Here is a 5,882-nt window from a genome sequence, read left to right as displayed (position 1 = left end):
TAGGAATAAAAAGTAAATTAAAAAGAAATTGAAAACCTGGTAATTACATTATGTAATTACTAGCAATTCTCAGCTCCCCCTTTAGAATTATAGAATATAATTACACCCCTCCAATTATATCCACTTACATGTTGACTAAGTAATTATTTAATTAGACAAATATGCCAAAACAGTGTAATTACACCCAAATCCAATTATAGGATGACTTTCCAAACAAGCTCCCAAAATAAGTACTCTCTCAGTTCCGATTTATGTAAAATTTCCTTTTTAGTCTGTTCCTAAAAGAATGACCATTTTCTAAATTTGGAAATAATTTAGATTAAACTTTCAATTCTACCCTTAATGAGAAGCTTTTATAACCACACAAATACTCTAAACCCTCTTTTGAGTTGTTTAGGATTATATATTTTAAAAAAAGTTATTTTTTCTTAAATTTTGTACCCAGTCAAAAAAGTTCACATAAATTAAAACACGGATATAGTAATAATTTTATTGTTGAGAAAGGAGGTGAGAAGTGGAGGGGATGGGTGGGGGAGGGGTTCGTGGTCATTTCTGGAAGTCCAGCTGGTAGGGTCAGAGTCTGCCCATAGCTTTTGTCCTGTTCACGTTTGGCCTTCAAGTCTTCAACTCCTTTTTACCCTCGTTATAATCACCCCAAACAACAAATCATTCTCTTCATCATCACACACACACTCTCTCTCTTTCTTCTCCCCCTAAAGGAAAGGCGAAAGTCTTGGGGGATAAAAAGATAAGAGATAGAGAGGAAACTACACAAATAAGCAACAAAAATACAACTCCTAACAATCAAGAAAGGGAGCTTTTCTATTGTGGGGAATGTTGTCTGGCTCGAGGAATCTTTAATCTTGATCAAATTCTTTACACAGATCTATCATTATATATGTTTTATATATTTTTTAGATCTTATATAGATCTATAATTGTTAGTTGTTAGATCTATGAATTTTGATCATATTTTTTTGCGTCGTCGGACCAGGCTTCATTCCCCTCAGAGATTGCTGCCATATATTAGTATCGCGATTAAGATCTTTTTTGGTATATAAATAAGGTGAGGCCCATGTTTAAGTTCTTTTTATTTTATTTGTTTGTCACTTATAAGTGCTATATTCAACATTTGGGACAAATTTGTACTTGTTTATTAACCTATTTTGGTATGTCCGTTATGTATCTGCAGATTGGTGTAATGATAAGGATCTTGACTTTAGTCTTTGAGTTCTGATTCTCATTTTTCATCATTACAACCTTTTTACATACTCTGTGTTTCATAACCTTAGGTTTCTTTTGTCAGTAAATAAGACATACTCCCTCCATTCCAGTTTATGTGAACTTATTTCTTATTTGATCCGTTCCAAAAAGAATGACTCATTTCTAAATATGAAAACAATTTAGCTTAAACTCCCAATTCTACCCTTAATGAAAAGATTTTACAACCACACAAATACTCTGGACCCCTTTTTTACTTGTTTAGGACCACAAATTACACAAGTATTCATTTTTTCTTAAACTCTATGCCCAATCAAACAAGTTCACATGAATTGAAACAGAGAGGCAGTACTTTTTTTTCATCATTGTGTTATGATTGTAGAATGATGGCTTTTTTGGTCTTTTTCTGCAAAATTTTCTGATCTGTTTTCTGGCTTTCTACTTTGCTCAATACCCTTTCTTCTTTTAATTTTCTGCACAAAGGTGCGCGCACACACACTAGATGGGATTAATCTTATCGAGATGCTATGTTTATGAATAACTTAACCATTTTATCTAACTTGTTTTACATTGCCATGTCTTAATGATTTACTTTGGTCAACTGAAGCACGCGTGAGTATTTATTTAGATCTTACGATACTCGGTGCATTAAGCTCCGGGTTTATTGTAGGCAGTCTTATCTTATATTTCTACAGGAGGTTGTTTTCATGGCTTGGACGTGACTTCCTGGTCACACGGCGATTCCCTGGACATTACCTGTTACGCCAAGATTTATTGTATTACCTATATGACCATAAGCTTTTATTCCTCAAGTTTACATTTTATTACTGTATTGCCAGACTAATGAGTTTTGTTTGTGTACTGCTGGTGTAAAGTCTATATGTGCATTGGCTTCAAGTTTAGGCTTGTTCTTGAATATGAAACAGACTCACATAAGTGGTGCTTTTTGCAGTTTTATCGTCAACTCGAAGGCACATGTAACAACTGATTGATCTATTGATTAATCTTATATTCATTCACAGTTAATCATTTACACTATCAGTATAAATTAACTTGTTTTAAAAATGCTACACTTGTCTTATTTTGCAGGTTCTTAACACCATTGACTATGGGTAGCTTTAAATACAAAAAATTATTATACTTTCAATGTGAAAAAGTTAACCCTGAGAACACTACTTCTAGCGGTTGTATATGGAAAAGTATTTGCTACTATATTTTTGTTGCTATGATGCAGTACTGTTGAGTACTTAGTGATTGTTTTTATTTGTTTGTAAACAGGCCTAGGTTTAATTATTCTTATAGCTCTTAGGTTTGAGTTGGGAAAACAAGAGAGGAAAGTCATTAATGAATACACTGAAAAACATCTGACTGGAAATGAAGTGGTCTAAATGAATGACATAAAAAGGTGAGAGGTAGACATCCTGCTAAGAAAAAAGATAAGCTATGTAGACCTATAGGAGAGATAACAACAATTAAGTGTAGGCTTTCGACTACTTCCTGCATATTAAGAAAAACCAAAACAAAGTTCATTAAGAATCTAAAAAACCTAGATTTCTGAAGTAGTAATAACTCAGTCACATTTAAATCATTAATGATGAATGTTTCAAGAAATTATGCAGTCATCTGGTAAATTGGTGTTTATCGCAATATTTGAATGTAAGCGCATTGCCGGCTCTCATGCTCTTTCAGCAACACCAAAAGGTGCATCATGAAGGACAGTTCGGTGCATCATGAAGTATTTGCGTCCACACAGAGTTCGAGGAAGAATCGCATCCTAAAAAGTGATGTAAGTGACCTACCCTAATGCAAGTATCAATGACTGATTTGACCACCTTTGAACCATCAGAAATTGTTAGAAGACTTGGTGATTTTGAATCTTTTTGACTTTACAAGCTTGAAAGTGGGAATGTTAGCTTTTGTGTTACTAGTTTTTTACACCACATACACACCCGCAAAGAAAGTTAGCTCGATTTTGATGCATGAATGGTCCATTCGTTGACTATTTACTGTACATTGTTTGGTGCATTAAAGAAAAGCTTTGACACTATAACATATAAACTGTGCCTGTACCCATTAGTTGCAGCATAAAGGGATACTGATCTATCAATACACTGGGGAAAATCACTTTAATTCTTACTTTTATTTTTTTTATTCAAGCTAATACCAAAGCTATGGGATGTTTGGCACGATCCCTACCTGTAATATTTTATTATACCGTAAAAAGAATACATGGAGGAGGACATAAACCTTAACTTTTAGCATCCAAGATGAGATGAAGAATGAGAGAACCCATTCTTGTACGTTGTGCAATATCAGCAATAATTAAAAGGAAGAGGACTACTCTTCTTTTTTAGAATTTTGTTTAATAATTAGAAAGATCAACACCATTCTCATATAGTTATGGTAGATATTAGCCATCATCAAAAAGGAAGTGACCAGAATGAAACTATAATACCCACTAAGATATTTGGTTGGCGTTTGGACAACATTTGGTTAAAGCTGAAAAAAAGGTATTCGAAGTTAAAATTATGTTTAGATATATATTTTACCGTAAGATATAGTTAAACAGTAGTGAGTAAAAACTATCATTTCACTTAAAATACTTAAAACAAGTTTATCAATATTCCACTAGTATGCAAATAATGATGGACAACTCAGAATTTGCAATATGAAAGTTTTCGTAGTAGTATGTTAAATGTCAAACTTTGGTCTTCGACAAATATATATAGCTGTATAGAAGACTTCTATTGTATTTCACCATTTAACTTCGAGAAGCTGTTTCGCTGTTGCCTTTGAATAATTCAAGTACTTTCGATCAATGGCTTAGTCAGAAATTTCACGAAGAGTATTCAAATTTTGAATAAATAAGTAATTTTTTTAATGAATAGGTGCACCAAAAAGTTTAACATAAATTTAGCTAAATCATAAAAACACTTGTAAAATGTAACGGCCGATAGATCATTTTGCGTACCAGTCTTAATTTCTGTGTTCCGAGACCTCTCATAACTTCATTTGATGTTTATTAATTTGCGTGCATAGTCCATGTCGTTTTCCAGAAAGCGTTTACATAAAATTTTGAAGAAAAAGTGATTTTTTACTTAAAATAAGGCTTGAGTTGACCACTATCAACGTTTGTGGTAAACGACTTCGGATCGGTATTTTGACGACTCCCATAGATTCGTATGATCTTTTTGGACTTGTATGCTCGTTAGGTTGGGGTCCGGGGTGACCCGAGCGCGTTTCAGCACATTATGTGAAAGTTTCTGAAAAATGAGTTTTCATGTTAAATATCTTAATTTTTGATGATCGATTCTTGTTATTTAATGTTATTTTGATGTAGCGAGCGAGTTTATATGATATTATTACACGCGTGTGCATGTTCGGTGTAATGATACAACCGGTCGTTTTGAGCTTTAACATTCCATTCAATGGTCTAAGACTTTGAGTATCTTTATAAGATGTATTATGACTTGAGTGTATCGTCGGTTTTGGTTTTCAAGTGGTTCGGGATTGATTTTGAAGAATGACTCTTTATTTGGAAGCTTTAAGTTGGAAGAGTTGACCAAGGTTTGACTTTTGGGTAAACAGACTCGAAATCAGGTTTTGATTGTTCCGATAGATTCGTATGTTGATTTTGAACTTGAATGTATATTCAAATTTGATTTTGGAAGTTCCTAGAAGAATTCGACACTATTTGTCGAAAGTTGGTAATTTGAAGAACTTAAGAGTTCATAAGTTTGACCAAGAGTTAGCATTGATGTTATTATACTTCAATTGGTGTTCTGAGACTTTGGATAGATTTATATAGTTGAACTGAACTTGTGTGCAAAGTTTGTAAGTAATCTGAAGTGTTTAAATGTGATTCAGACATTCTTTTGAATTTTTTAAATATAATTTTCCATAGGTTGAGAGTGTTGTATTACTTCAAAAGACATTGTCAATGATACAACACAAAGGTAAAAATTACCCTTTCAAAACATAGGTGGCGAGGTGATAACAAGAACAGATTCACATGCCCCAAACAAAAGCTCCTAGCTTACAAAAATATTGGTCTTGTCATAATTAATTCTAATGCTTGGAATTTGGCTTTTGTCCAAGTGAAATGGCCTTTGGCTGCTTTAGGGAGCTGCTGCCCAGAAAAGAAAAATGCTCCAGTTTGTGCTTTTGATGCCATTTTTGTCAAAATGTCCACTAGTTGGTTAGCTTCTCTATAGCAATGAAGAATGTCAATATTAGATGTACGCCTCAGTCGAGCTATTTTCTCTGTGATCATAGCCATTTTGTAGTTGCTCTCTGTCTCCTCCTTTTAGCAAATCAACATGTATTAGGGAGTCAAATTCTAGAGTGAAATATGTATAGTCATTCTCAATGCACCAGGTGATGCCAAAAAGTGCTGCATTTTGCTTCCGCAATGTTATGGTTGTTGCATCTATAAGGGACCGAATAGGCCATGATAATTTCACCACTGTCATTTCTTTAAACACCTCCCAAGCCAACGCTCCCATCTATCTTGGTGAAGCTTCTATCCGTGTTAAGCTTCAGTCTACCCGTCATAGGTTTTTGCCATTGCACGACCATAAGACTTTGCTTGGGATGTAACCTTACAACTGTGTCACATGGCCTGTTCCAAGGCATTTGAAGGTCACACTTTAGATATGCTTT

The 5,882-nt window shown here is 34.0% G+C and overlaps 1 long non-coding RNA gene across 1 annotated transcript; it reads left to right on the top strand.

The window, feature by feature from the left end:
* The first annotated feature begins 645 nt into the window (after positions 1 to 645).
* LOC104212891 (uncharacterized) lies at positions 646 to 3,356 on the top strand. Its single transcript, XR_707469.2, has 2 exons — positions 646 to 1,065; positions 1,916 to 3,356. It is a non-coding gene; the product is annotated as an uncharacterized lncRNA (long non-coding RNA).
* The last annotated feature ends 2,526 nt before the right edge of the window (positions 3,357 to 5,882 follow it).

The sequence above is a fragment of the Nicotiana sylvestris genome, chromosome 8, assembly GCF_000393655.2.
Source record: "Nicotiana sylvestris chromosome 8, ASM39365v2, whole genome shotgun sequence".
In the NCBI taxonomy this organism is placed as follows: Eukaryota; Viridiplantae; Streptophyta; class Magnoliopsida; order Solanales; family Solanaceae; genus Nicotiana; species Nicotiana sylvestris.
The sequence above is the reverse complement of the archived record's forward strand: the minus strand, read 5'-3'. Positions and strand labels throughout refer to the sequence as shown.